General features: G+C 35.9%; 1 protein-coding gene across 3 annotated transcripts in view; it reads left to right on the forward strand.

The window, feature by feature from the left end:
* FUT9 (fucosyltransferase 9) overlaps window positions 1-15,621 on the forward strand; it is a 211,484-nt gene that overhangs the window by 157,004 nt on the left and 38,859 nt on the right. For 2 of the 3 annotated variants that reach the window (XM_056125208.1, XM_056125209.1), the window contains one exon: window positions 2,615-2,725. The exons of the other annotated variant lie outside the window; for it this stretch is intronic. The gene's annotated coding sequence lies outside the window, so the exon portion shown is untranslated. The remainder of the gene's footprint in view (window positions 1-2,614; window positions 2,726-15,621) is intronic. 3 annotated transcript variants of the gene reach the window in all.

A 15,621-nucleotide genomic window follows, 5' to 3' on the forward strand; every position in this document is an offset into this window, starting at 1 on the left:
CATAGTTGATGGGTCTGATGTGTTTCACTTAATCGATGAAACAGTAATGCTACTATAAAGTTTTATAAAGTTTTTCCTGATAGAAGACTATTAGTACTCCTGGCAAACTACACATTCTTTGAGGACCAACTCAATGAACCAGTATGCCAGGAATGTTTTCTTTCTAATGTGTTTTTACTAACTTACCTTCTCCCACAGAAAACTTTGGAAAATGTCTCTTTTCTTTCATTGTTAAGTACTATCTCTCTATTCCATGTTACCATAGTCCCAGCCCTCATAAAATATAAATGACATATTTTTCACTGCAATGTAAATTGTGACTAACAACATCTAATTAATTAGAGCATGTTACTATGAGATGAAATAATCATCAGACAGTGCTTTTTTATATTTATTTATTTATTGCTTTTTGTGTCACACTGGCGATGCTCGGGGTTACTGGTGGCTCTGTACTCGGGAATTACTCCTGGCGGTGCTCAGGGGAGCATATGGAATGCTGGAAATAGAACCCAGGTTAGCCGCATACAAGGCAAACGCCTTACCCGCTGTTCTATTGCTCCAGCACCAGACAGTGCTTTTTAAAAATATTCTTTTTCCTCACTTCCCATTAAAGTTAGGTTGGTTTGTTGTTGGGAAAAAGATAAATAAAAGGCAAAGTATCTGCTAAGAATCTTGTCCCCAAAGAGACATCGTTAATTATACCTATCCCTAGGTAGAAAGAAAGGTATTAGGAAATCACAACTAGCTAGGAAGATGGAAGGAGATGGAGTTACTTCTTATATAAAGGAGCCCAAACCATTACCTTCTTTTATTTGCTATGCAACTGTGAGGACTCTTCTTTCCATAATATCTCAGAATTGTATTGAAAATAACCAAAAAAACTTTGAAGTAAATATTTCAAATTTAAAATATAATAAATACACAGGAATTTTAATATTGCCACTATCATATTCTGTTGATTTACTTTCTGCTTTATTGTTGTATGAAAGTTACCTAACAAATCTACTTGGAGATTGTCCACTGAATCAGTGAGCAATATTCCTCGATTTGGGATTGTCTGTGCAAGTTATAAAAAGTCCCCAGTCTATAAGTTACTGTGAACAAATAGACATTTAACAAATTGCCTTGGGCTGGAGCGATAGCACAGCAGGTAAGGTGTTTGCCTTGCACGCAGCCAACATGGCCGACCCGAGTTCGATTCCTCCGCCCCCTCAGAGAGCCCGGCAAGCTACCAAGAGTATCTCGCCTGCACGGCAGAGCCTGGCAAGCTACCCATGACGTATTTGATATGCCAAACACAGTAACAACAAAGTCTCATGATGGAGACGTTACTGGGCCTGCTCGAGAAAATCGATGAACAACGGGAGGACAGTGACAGTGACAAATTGCCTTGCACTCTAGGGCATTTGCCTTTATGCGGCCTATCGAGTTCAATTCCCAGCATCCCATTTTGTCTCCCAAATCTACCAGGAGTGACCTAAGCACAGAGCTAGAAGTAAACTCTGAGCACCAAAGCTGTGTTTGTACCAAAATAACAATAATAATGTTAACAAATTTAGGAAATGAAAATCAGCCAAGATTTTTGGTTTTCTTTTGTTGGGTGAAAGGCAGGTTCACTCCAGGAGGTGCTCAACTATTAAGTCCATGAATAAATTTTTAGTAAAAGTAATTTAGAACCATTTAAACATTTCAACTTCAGATTGGGAGCGAGAGATAGTATAGCTGGTAGGGCACTTCCCTGCATGCACATGACCAACTCAAGTTCCATCCTAGCACCAGCATCTTATATCATTCCACAAGTCCACTAGAAGTAATCCCCGAATGCAGAGCCAGGAATAATCCCTGAGCACTGCTGTATGTGGCTCCCCCTAAGCAAAACAAAATAAAACAAATAAACAAAACAGATATTGCTACTTGGAATCTATAACTAATTCAGAAATGTCCTCAAAGTATTATGAAGGGTGTATATGTATGTGTAAATATTTAATATTAAGCTTCTTGTCTTGAATTTGTTGCTCAAGGATCACATCTTTATACTATCTTCCTTTAGAGACTATCTCAACTAAGAAACATAGAAATATTTTCCTAATGAAATGAACCTATTTACAACAAATATTATTTGAGTTGTTATTTTTCTCTCTAAATCTAAAATTGCATTTACATAAATTATGTGTTAAACTTTTAAGTATTACAGACAGAAAAAATTTTTATTAGAAAGGATTATTAGTCATGGTCTCAACAACTTTTTGCAGGTTTGTATTTTGGGTTTGGTTTGGGACTATATCCAATGTTTTCCAGGGGCTACAGCTGGATCATTGCTTTGGATCTCCTCCTGGCAATGTTGGGGGACCACATGATGCTGGGGGTTGAGGGTTGAGCTCTGGTATGAACAGCATGTACTCTAACATTCTGTGCTATCCCCCTTGACCCCTCAACAGTGAAATAGTTCTTTTACAGTATGGTACTCTGAGGAAAGTATGATTACTGTTTGCTATATTTTTTAAAACATTTGCATTGGCTTTATTTTTAGTATATATATTTTTAAATTTATAAATGCAACTACTAATAGTCGCACTCTTGCTGACTCCACTTCTGATATATGTTTTCAAGACAGGGTGGCAGCTTGATAGCCTTTTATCATCTCATATAATAATGGATGTGCTGGAGAGAAGGATGTTACCCACTGTGTAGGTGTATAATACTGAAGCAGTAAACACTGTACAATGTAAGTGAAACTTTTTGTACTATAGAAGTCAAATATTAATCTACTTAGTTGCATGATCTGACAAGGGAATTATTAACTTTCTCCAGTAAAAACCATTTGACATAGAGAATTTTGTCTCTAATCCCTTAGTCACTCCTTCTGTGACCTTAGGGACAAATATTTATTAACCATTAGTCATTCATCAGTTATATAAATTGCTCTCTTCTTTAAATGAGCAGATATTTGGAGGATAATTTAAAAGTCACTGACAATTTTTACTGTAGTTTATGTCATTATATTTTCAGGTTTATGACCCTCCCCCCATTTGTTTCATGCTGTGGCATTATCCTCTATTGTTAACTAAAATTCAAGTTCTTCCTCTCTCAGAAAGCTAGACTTGAACCATCAGAAATTTATCATATTCAAAAATTTACTTTTAAGCACTTGCTCACAAAATAGCTGCTTTATATTCTAAATAATGAAGAAATCGAGGCTAGAGAGATAGCACAGCGGGTAGGGCGTTCACCTTGCAAGCGGCCAACCTGGGTTCAATTCCCAGCATCCCTGAGCACTGCCAGGAGTAATTCCTGAGTGCAAAGGCAGGAGTAACCCCTGAACATCTCCAGGTGTGACCCAAAAAGCAAATAAAATAAAATAAATGATGAAGAAATTAAGTTGAGCCAAAGGGGGAAAGTAATCTTTTAAAACAGTTTCTCTAGAACATCCTTCCAAAAACTATCAACTAGAGTAGGATATATTATAATATCATTTTTGGGATCACAGTTAGAGTACAGCCGACAGGGTGTTTACGTTGCATCACTCTGACCCAGGTTTGATCTGTGGCACCCCAAGTGGTCCCAGAGCCTGTTATTAGTAATCTCTGGGCACAGAGTAAGGAGCATGCACTGAGTATGACCCCCAAACAAATAAAGAATATAAATTTTAAAGAAGAGCTCTATCAGAGGAAATTTATCAGTAGACCTAGGCATCTATGAGATTATTAGTATAATGAGTAAGTTGTAGTGATGTGGGTGGGCCCCACGGGTGACTTATGTGAAGTGGGGAGGAGAAAGACGGCCACTTTCTCCCCACCCGCCTCTGCCACCCGGAACCCTGGGTAGGCTAGGACCAGTAAAGTCTGCAGTGAGCACCTGCTCGGCTCGGGCCTAAGCCCTGCCAGCCCCACAAGGTGGCCATCAAGCCACACCTGAAGTCCGCTTGATCTTCTTGGCACGGGAGTTAATCCCCGCCACCCGATTGCTCGGGGAGCCACTGACTCAAGCTGGGACGAGAATTTGCTCTTCGCAGGAAAGGAGAGACCAGTCCCAAGCCTTACCCGAGGTTTCTGGGGTTCTTGTCTCGCTCGCAGAAAAGAATTTCAGGAGTAGACGAGCAGTGAAATAACAGGTTTTATTTGGAGACTTTTGGAGAGGGAGAGAAAGGGATAAGCAGATAGTAAGAGAGAGAGAGAGAGAGAGAGAGAGAGAGAGAGAGAGAGAGAGAGAGAGAGAGAGAAACGCGTCCAGAGGGAACGCGGGCTTCTCCGAGGGTGGAGAGAGCGCCAAGTGGGCTCTCGAGCTGGCTCTTATAGATCCTTCTGACTCAGAATGTTCTGGAATCTCCTTGGGGCTGGGTCACTGGAGTTAACCAGATTGAAAGGGGGTTCAAGAATCCTTCTGACTTGGAATGTCCTGGAATCTCCTTGGGGCTGGGTCGCTGGAGTTAACTGGATTGAAAGGGGGTTCTCGGAAAGGAGGAATTTCATGGGGAGGAGGCCCATATCTTCAGGGTCTGGGGATGGTCTTATCAAGTCCTTATTCTCTGTCTCCACAGGGTGGGTTGGTCCTAGAATTCTTCTTCTATGAGACTTTGTTTCATTGCAGAGAGCCTTTCCCTATCTACCTGCCTACATCAGTAGTAGTGTTTCACAAAGCAAGTTTTCAAAGCTTGACTAATCAAACTATATGATTTTTACTTTAACTTACATAAAACATTTACTTCAAAATACATTTCAATCAGTAAGTTGTCTTCTACTGAAGTCACAATTTAATTTCTTAATCTATCCATTTTCTCAATTCTTTGCATTCATCATATTTGAAGTTAAGGCCTAATAGGAAGTCAGTATATCTGTATGAATGACAGGATGAATTAAGCATTACAATTTGACAAGTAAATTCAGTATCATATCAGTAGAGTTTTGTGTGTGTGTTTATGTGTGTGTGTAATTTTGACTTTGAAGCACAGATAATGTTGGTGACTTACATCTCTAATTCATTTTTTCTTCATTAATAAATATATGTCTCTTTACTACTATGTTGTTTTTTATAATTCTATTATATATTCATTGTTTGAATATACTTTTCACTAGTTTATTTTAATAAATAAAAATAAAAAGATAAAGTAGACTGTACAACAGATTAAAGTGAAGAAGGACATAAAAATCATTAAAATACTTCTTAATTACAAAGAAAAATACAGCTATTTATTTTTTCCTCAATCTAGTTTTTTATCGATTTTTTAAGAAGTACTACCATACTACATAGTTCCAATTAAAATTTGTCTCGAGGTTAAAATGGAGTGGACACAACTAATTTAATTTTGGGCACACTGAATTAAAATTTGGAATCCATAAGTTGGTAAGTTGTGCAGATGAACAGTTATGGTTCTTGAAATGCTAGGGACAAATGAGAAATTTTGAATGAAGTCCTGGATTGCCTTGTTTTCTGAATTTTCTTATTTGTGCCATAAATAACTTTAATTTTCATTTCAATTTTTCTAGTTGAATAACAAAGTCTTTATTTTCCTACTTGATTCACAGTCATTGGCATCAGTATGATTAAATAATCACTGTTGTTAGAATAAAATATAATTTAATGCAAAATATTTATAAAGCTATAATATGCTATAAACTTTTGAGATATTATTTTATCATTTATATATAAACATAAAGATTTTATATTTTTTATTCCCTAAAATGTGTCACATTAAATTTTCTTAAATTATCTTAAGAGTGTATAAATACAATTTAGTAATATATATTTACAATTCTTTATATTTTCACCAGCAAATAAAGCTTTTCATTATCTAACATAGCAGGTAATAAGATGGAAAAATATGAAAATACAGATATATTTATAAGTACGCTCAATTGCTTAAGCTAAGGAGATAAATAAGCTAGAGACACAGAAACTCAGTCCCTGGCACTACATGAGTCCCCTGATCATATCAGACATATCCCTGGAAACCCAACCCCCACACAGCACAAGTTGTGCTCCTGAAGGCCCTTAGTATGGCTGAATTTGAATACTGAACCACCAGTCAGGGGCAGCAGAGAATCACTGGGGATAGGCCCTAAACTCCCTAAACACTACCTGTTCCCCTCCCACACAAAATACATCCATATGGAAAACATTATTCACTTACATGGCCAAAGTTACCGAACTTGACTTTTTCTCTACTACTTTTCTACTATTACTATTACTTACTTTTAATGCGATAATAATGTGATTCTGATGGTAATTTTGTGAGTGGAGGTGAGAGATAAGGGGAATGAACAGAGGAAGGAAGGAAGGAGGGAAGGAAGGAAAGAAGGAAGGAAGGAAGGAAGGAAGGAAGGAAGGGAGGGAGGGAGGGAAGGAGAAGGGAGGGAGGTAGAACACTTCATAAATTATGATATGGAAAAACAAAATTTAATCAATATATAACTTCCAGTTAATTTCTCTAGATTAAATTTATTGGTATAATTCAGTAAACCAAAATCTAGATACATTTAATTTTGTAACACTATAATAGCAGTAATTAAAATAAGAAAGATCAAACAACCTCAAATAACAGTTTTATTTTATATATATTCTTAATTCCCTTAGTATCACTGTATCACTGTCACCCCATTGTTCTTTGAATTACTCGAGTGGGCAACAGTAACTTCTCTATTCGTTCCAGCCCTGAGATTTTAGCAGCGTCTCCTTGTCGTCTTTCCTAATATTTTGGAAGCTCTTTCAGGGTCAGGGGAATGAGACCCATTATTATTACTGTTTTTGGAATATTGAATATGCCATGCCGGCTTGCCAGGCTCTGCTGTGCAGGCGGGATACTCTCGGTAGCTTGCCGGGCTCTCCAAGCGGCATATATATATATTTTTTTTCTCTATCATATATGGTATGGTATTTATGGAAAATGGGTAAGAAGTGTCTTATAATGTGTCGAGCAGCCGCAAAAACGATCCATGAATATTTTCTCTCATAATTGAGGCTCCCCTCGAGCATGGAGCATGACAGCAGTTGGGTAGTAGAGGTCGACTGCCAGGGTTGGGTCCCTTGGGGTGGGGAGGGCTCTCACCCTCACCCCTCTGGGGCGCCCCAGTGAAAACAACCTGACGCGGAGTCAGGTGGCATGGTTATGGGGGCCTCATTTTATACCCCATCTGGAAAGAGCAGCCGTGAGTTCTGGAGAGTGGCCGATGAGAAGGTTTTCTGGTCCCGGCAGGGTGTGGCTTATGGGTATGAACCCTGGGTCGCTGGGGAAGCAGGCAGAGGATCTCTGCTCCCGGTGCTGTTGAGTCCAGAGTCCAAGGTCACAAAGTTCCACATTATCTGGGTTCCGTGGGACTTCACTAATGTGTGAGGCTCAGCCCAAGCATGTGGAAATATACTTAGTTTATATATCATATTCTTAATTTATATAAATTAAGGTATTCTTAATATGTTCTTAATTATTCTCCAGATATTCTTTATATAAAAGATCATGGCTTAATGAATAATTATATATTCTTTTGTTCATATTATATGTATTCTTTATGATGACTTTGTTTTATTGCTTGTTTGCTATTGGGCCACACCTGTGATGCTAAGGGGTTACTCCTGACCCTGTATTCAGGTATTACTCCTGAAGCTTCTCTGGGGACCATACGCCAGAGATCAAATTGAGGTTGGCTGTGTGCAAGGCAAGCACCTTACCCAATGCAATATTTCTCTGGCCCCGCTTTGTTTTGTTTGCTGTTGTTAGTTTTGGGGTGGGGAAGGGATCATACTTGGCTATGCTCAGAAAATACTTCTGGTTCTGTACTCATGGGTCATTACTGGTGATGCCCATAGGACCATATGTGATACTAGGGATCAACTGTTCTACCAACTGTATTCGCTCCAGCCCAGATTACTTTGACATACTTAAATGTCAAAAGAATTGGCTCTCTTGTTAATAAAAACCAAACTGGATACAAGAAAGAATTTTATTTTATTTATTTTTTTATATATTTTATTTTTTCTAGTTTTTTTTTTTGCTTTTTGGGGTCACGCCCAGTGATGCACAGGGGTTACTCCTGACTCATGCACTCAAGAATCACTCCTGGCGGTGCTCAGTGGACCATATGGGATGCTGGGAATCGAACCTTGTTTGGCCGCGTGCAAGGCAAACTCCCTACCCCCTGTGCTATCACTCCAGCCCCAAGAAAGAATTTTAATGATTAAACAAAAATACCTAAGTGAACTATTCTGGAACTGAATCTGTACTATCAAAAATTAAGAAATTATTTCATGTGTTCATTAGGGCATTTTGTGGGACCCACGGGATAGTACAGTGAGTAGGGCACATGCCTTGCACATGGCTGACCTGGGTTTATTCCTTGGCACCACATATGGTCTCTTAAGCCTGCCAGGAATCACCCTTTAGGGAAAAGTCAAGAGTATTCTATCAGGAGTGCCATGTGTGACACCAAAATTAAATAAATAAATAAATATATAAATGAGTGAATTTTGTTTAAAGTGCTGTTTGGAAATCTAGCACAAACTTTTCGAATGGTGAACACTTCTCTTTCATATCCCATGACAAAAGTCATCAATGAGTAAGTATATTTTCTTGAAGTACTAGTCATTAAATTCTCAAACTGAAATAAGAGATAAATAATGAAAATTTAAAACTACTGAATAGGCGATTACTATAAGGCAGTAACAAAAAGGATGACATATATCATTAGGGCATCAAATGAAGAGACAAGAAAATACTTGAAAAAATGTTCAAAATTTTCAAAATTAATTATAGAAACCAAAGCACAGATTTGAGAAGTTCAGAGAGCACTCAAAAGGATAAATATTAAAATGTTACCCCTATGCTTTTTATTTAAGACATTTTAAATAACAGTTATTTAAACTTGAATATTTTATTTGTTATTTTAAATAACAAAGTTATTTAAACTTAAACTTGAGAAGTTTCAAAAGAAATTTAAAGATTAAAAAAACAAAACCTTATAAAATGGATGCTATAGTGAAATTTTTATAAAGCATCATGCATGAAGAAAGTGAAAAAGAATATTTAGTATTAAAAAAAAAAGATCCTCAGGGTCAGAGAGATAATATAGCGGGTGGATGTTTTCCTTGCACATGATCGACCAGAGTTCAACCGCAGACCTATATGATTACCCAAGGTCCACCAGGAGTTTGTCTGAGCTCAGAAACAGTAGAAAGCTCAAAGCATCACTGGGCACGGTGGTAAACAAGCAAACAAACAAAAAACTTACACCATTTTAGAATTCTCCAAACTGAGAAATACTGACAAATTTTCCAGTTACTGATTCTTTCCTTGGCCATGTCTACTCTAACAGGAAATCCACCAAAGGGTCATGCTTCTTTAAAAATAAAAATCATATGTGGTTTTGAAATCTATTCATCCTTTGAGTTTATGTTTTCTACAAAAAGTATTCATGTGGGGGAATTAAATATAAAGTATTCATGTATTTTTTCTCTTCTAATATTTCTACAGCCCTTATCATATCATTCATAGTTATTTAAAATTCATGCCTAATAATTCCAAAATAAGTGTCTAGATTCCAGTTCTGTTTGTTATTTTCTTCACAATAACTTTGTTGTCTTTTGCATATGTATTTATCTTTTGTTGAAAGCTAAAGTGGTGCATTAATCAAAAATGAACTGAATTAAACATATCTTTAGAAACTTATGACAACCTGGTGTGAAGTTGGACTGTGTTTAATGATTGTTATGGAGCTATTCTATGAGACAGAAACTGTACATTCTGCTGGTGTCCTTGTTTTATCCCCAGTTGTTTTTGTGCTCCCTTTTCTCTTAGATATTTTCTGTTAGAATTCCCTTAGAACTCGTTTTTTAGCTGGAGCCTGAATTCTGCAATTCTTTACACTACATCCCACTGTGCTTCTACGTGGGCATAGGATTTTTTATACTGTTGGCATGGTGATAAAGTGTAGGTGGTGGGGAAATGATGTGTAATCTTATAATTAAATCTCAGTTTGTTTGTTTCTTTTAAATGGGTCTATGTCCTTGGGCTTATGCCCCAAACTCAGGGATTTTCAAGGTTTTTTTTATTTTTGTTTTCATGTCAGGTCACACATATCCTAAGGGAGGCTAAAAGGAATAGAGTATGAGAAATATACTTCCTCCCAATCATATAAGTGTCTGGTGAAATAATTTTTCTTGGCAAGATCTTTGTAATGGAGATTCCTTTATGTGGACTTCATAGTGATTTTCTCCCTTCTAGCAGAACAAGGAAGAGTTCTTGACTGTAAATTATCAGACCCTTTTGGTATTTCTGGAGTCAAAACTCAAAAATCCATAGGGTTCCCTGAATTTGTTGCCAGTCCTCACAACTTTCTTACTCAGGCTAGTCCCTGCCTCAGTAGTTCATGGAAGTCATTATTTTAATGTTATAACTAGCACATGATGCCAGTAACTCTGTCAAGGGTACAGAGAACTTGACAGCAATTCACAATGTTGTTATCTCTCAAGATTTAGGGGGATATTTGGTCCTGTGACCTTAATTTGAAAATAAGTTATAAAAAGTGATTTTAAGTTATTCCGTTTTTCTAATTTAAAGATAGACCAGATGGGCCACTGTCTTGTAAGTCCTTTACATAATGTAGCTGAAACTTCCAGAATTTAAATTTAAACTATAGCCAAATGACAGTAAAGTTTCTGTCTCTCAACTACACAACCATATTTCAGATAGTCAGTAACAGTAACTGATGTGACTTGCACAGTGTTCTATACCCAGCACTGCAAATACTACACACAAAAACACAAGGCCTAAGCTCATTAGGAGTAATTCCTGAGCACATCCTGAGAAGAAAGTCCTCAGCAATACTGGGTGTAACCCTCACAAAACTTTTCTAAGGCTGGAGCATTGACACAAATGGTTTCCTTGCTTTTGTCTCTCAGAGTGGATTTCATGGTGAGCAAAAAATATTTCAAACAAGCGTCAATTTAAGAAGGTAAAAGAGCAATCAACTTGCTGGGATTAAGTAAAGCATTTAAGAAAAATAGAAAGTAGTAAAACACTACTTGCAGGGAGTGCAAATGCAGGTAGCCATATCTAAAGGGGATCGAGGGTCACCTAGGATTGACTGACACTTGTTCCTGATGATTGTAATAAGGGGAGAGCCCCAGAGCCACATTAAACTGAGGACTTTTCCTCTCATTATAAATTATGCCTGGTGTCACTCTGCATAATATTTGGCTTAAACAGTAGCAATGTGTGTTACCCTGCTTTACTTCACATTATCTAGTTCATTCTCTCACAATCTAACCTTGCTCTCTAACTACTTGATGTTTTCATCTCACAAAAAAAATGTCTTTTAGACAGAACTGATATAGAAAACTCTTTAAAGAAATCACACGAGGCAACTAAAATCCCAAGCAAACTGGAACATAAAATAACTTTATATGATGAAGTTGTAAATATTTGACTTAGGTTTACCTTGAATATTTGCTAGATGTGAGAAAATTTTATACCAAAACCAACTAAAAAGTTGGCCAACAATAGTTTGTAATAATCTAAGTAAGAAGTGAGCTTTACTTGATAGTTGTATATAAAACAATGTGAAAAATCGGAACAGAGATCTAGGTATACCCTGACACATAAAGAAATCCACTCTGATCCAAAAGGTGTTTATATTTCTATTTATGTATTTAAGTCCCAATTTGTATTTTTTGCAAGTTACTGTCAAATGTGGATTTAAAAATGTACATTACTTTGTACATTTTTTCTGCCTAAATTTTAGTTAGCTATTAGAATCTTATAATTTAGATTATGATTTTGATTATATAAAAAATTCACTTCAAGGTGTGTAGTGCTTAGCCTAAGAGCACATAATCAAAAACAAAAAGCAGAGAAGAAAACATACTATTTATTTTCTTCAGAACACCAAAAGACACCAAAATAAAACACAAAAGATGATGAGGTTTTCTACATTTCTTATTTTACAGGCTACAATAGAAGTGACAGATTATATGGATCAAATATTTGAAATGATTATGCTATAAAGACATTTAAGTATAATGCAAAATTAATTTTGGAAAGCATCGCAATGTTAGCATATTCTGTACATTGTTAAAAATCATGTACTATAATAAGACAATTTTAAATACTTTTTAATGCTACATTTTACCTATTGAGAAATCCTAATATGTCATTGAGTCCTTGTTGTATCCATAATATTTGCTTTTAATAACCTTTTAAAAACTGAAATTTTAAAAGTTAAATTTAGGGCTAGAGCAATAGCACAGCGAGTAGGGCATTTGCCATTTGCCTTGTACACAGCCAACCCAGGTTCAATTCCTAGCATCCCATATGGTCCCCTGAGCACTTCCGGGAGTAATTATTGAGTGCAGAACTAGGAATAACCCCTGTGCATCGCCGGGTGTGACCCAAAAAGCAAAAAGCAAAAAAAAAAGGTTAAGTTTATGTCTATATGTCTATTTTTGTTTTATTTTTAACCAGTAAATAAGAACCATTAACTCTTGAAAATTACTGGCTATAGATTTTGTTTAAAAGTGATATTTGAATCAGTAATATGTTCAAAGCTTAATAAATTTTTGTCACACAGTGAAATTATTTTGTCACTGCTTTGATTTTTTCTTAAATTATTCTATTACTGTTCCTGAAAAAAAATCCTGAATGCAAAATATAATTACATTAAATTTTGTAAAGCCAAAAGAATTAAGAATTTAAAGACTACTCTATGGAAGTTCCTAAATAGAATTCTTAAAGGCAATTAAACAATTATGCGTCCTCTAGTTTTGGAAATTGAGATACTAAAAGTTATAGAAAGTTCTTAAACCAATTGCCTGAAGCAATATGCTGGCAAATATTTATCTAGGAGTCTATAAACATGGTAATGAACGGGGTTGTATAATCTGAAACAAGATTATAAGGTCTTATGTAAGTAGAATTAAAAGTTTGTGGAAAAATTTCCACTCCACCTTTGTGTTTCTCCTTAATTCCCTTTACTCTTACACTACTACCCCACTAGCAACACTTTAGATAGAAGATGTGTAGGAGTTTTTCACACACCAGACAATCCTTTGACACTAGCTGGGTGTTCTAAAATTTTAATTCAATTTTAACACTTCCTTACTTGGAGCTAAATTCACTTAGCAAAGATTAAACAGTGCCACAAGACTGCCCCTAGCTTCAGATGACAACCCCAAGAAGGAGGTTCCAAGGTTAGCTACAGCTGCTGTCCTACTTGTTTGCACATCAGAAGTTCCCATAATTTGTTCCAATTTATTGTAATGATTCACTAGAATAGCTCACAGGACTTAGGGAACCCTTAACTTTGCCACTTATTATATAACTAAGGATATAAATGATACAGATGAGCACGCTATTAGAGAGACAAATGGAATAAAGTATGAAAGAGAATGGAGCTTCTAAACTATTTCTGCACATCACTCTCCCCACAGCTCAGTGGGGAGAACAATCTGAACCTCCTATCTGCGTTTTTTTTCCTAAGATCTCATCACGTGGGCATTACTGATTATTAATTCAATTGCAGATTCTCTCCATTACCAAGAAAATAGGAGATGAAAGCTGAAATCTCCAAGCTTTTAATTATGATTTGCTCTACCTGGGAAGGAGAATCTATCCAGGAACACATCAAATATTACCTCACTAGAACAAAAGACCTTCCTATCACACAGAAAATTCCATGGGACTTAGGAGCATATTGTCAGAAAATTTAAAGCACAAACTTTTCCTAGTGTCTTATCATGTATAAAATTTTAAGGGTATTAGGAACCAGAGTTAAATACAAGTATATTGTTTTAAGGAAAGAAATATTTTTAGCATATGATTGAAATAGTGAAAAAATAATGATAATGTGAATAACATTTTTATATTTGTTTTGTTTTGAGGACCACACCTGGTGGCACTTAGGGCTTACTCCAGGCTATGATCCCTTCATTCAGGGATCACTAACAGGGGCTAGAGGAAATAATGGAGTACATTAATCTTCCTTAGACAAAACAAAATCTGGGGGGTAAATATCTAGATGTTAGTCAAAATAGACATTAGTTTGCATCTATGGAAAGACAGGAGGCAAGAAGGTGATATGAATGCACTAGAGTCTGAGGCGAGTCAGGTGTTTCCTGACATTCATCACTTTATTTTACCCTATACAAATGCTTTGAGGTGGCTGCTCTTATTTTCCACATTTTACTGATGAAAACTCTAACTTTTAAAAGGGCCTAATAAGCGTATCCAAGACCTTATCATCTATAAGTTATAGCATTATTTTAAGGCCATTGATCCTGAGCCATTGATGTTGTGCTGACTCCTAGCTTTATTGATAGAACCCTTCTGTCCAAGGCAGTTGTTGTCATGTCTGAAGATTAGCTCACCTCCTCTTTGTTGTGGACATGTTAATGCAGAGAGGAGTTTTTGATATGTGATCTTAAAGTTCTCAAAGAACAATCTGAAAATTTATGTTTTATTTTTAAATCAAAAAGAGGGTCTTGTATAGTGATTTTTTTGTATAGTGATATTTTTAAGAATAATGCATACAGTCATTGTTTGTGCTCTAAGAAAGAACATTAATGATTAAAAGATTATTGAATGTATAAGGCACAAGTGCTGGGAGCACCAATAAATGAAATTAAAAATTCATTCTCTACAAAACACATTTTTTCCAGAAATTCTGGGAAGACACAAGAAACTATAAAAAAAGCATTCTTCACAAAACTGAAAAACTTTTCCAGAGGATTCAAAAGTTAATAAAGCAAATAAATTAGTTGATAAGATGGTGATAGTTGCCATGAAATACTAGTAGGAAAATAAATTGTTTTCCCCATAGACTTACTCTATGGGGAAAATGATACTTCTGCAGCATGTGTCAAAATAACACTCTCTTTAAGTCACACCTAAATAGCTATCTGAAAAAAATCAAAAACAAATCCTCTCAAAGTTAGAAGATCATATCAGAAAGTACAAAATCACTAAGGAAAACAAGAACTTGATATGTTCAAGGACAATCAGGAATCCAGTGTGACTGGAACACAAGATGAAAAGAAAATTGTTATGAAATGAGACTGAGAAAAGGACCAATTTAGAACTTTGGATTTAAAATAAAATTGGTGTATTTTCCAGCTATTGAAACATTTTTAAAAAGAGGACATGACCTGATGTATGTTCCCTTTAAAGTTGTTGATCTTAAAAATAATTGACTTTTACTTTGGCTCTTATACCACAACTGCTTACTTTCATGCAAACTGGGAGAAAAATGGTAAATGTCAAGCTGAATAGAACCAATATTTTGTTCATAAAGGGGTAGAATCTATACAGGCAAATGATTGTTAAAAGAGGTAGTGAGAAGTGGAAAGGTTAAAGTTGTTCTTTTTTTAATGGTAATAATGAGGACTAGCACACATGAATAATCATGCCCTGTATCACAAAGACACATCCCTGATCAGGATGAGGCTTCACTGTATTTTGGTGGTATTTCGGTGTTAGTTGTAGTATACATATACACATACACATATACACATGTACACATAAAGTGAAACTGTACCCCTAAAACACAAATCCTTCTATAAACGATTATCTCATTTAATGATAGATAAAATAGATTCCTGAGAAACAATGTTCTCCTATATATTATAGAATTAGCTAAAATTTTA

This window comes from Sorex fumeus, unplaced genomic scaffold (genome assembly GCF_029834395.1).
Source record: "Sorex fumeus unplaced genomic scaffold, SorFum_2.1 ptg000054l, whole genome shotgun sequence".
NCBI lineage: Eukaryota > Metazoa > Chordata > Mammalia > Eulipotyphla > Soricidae > Sorex > Sorex fumeus.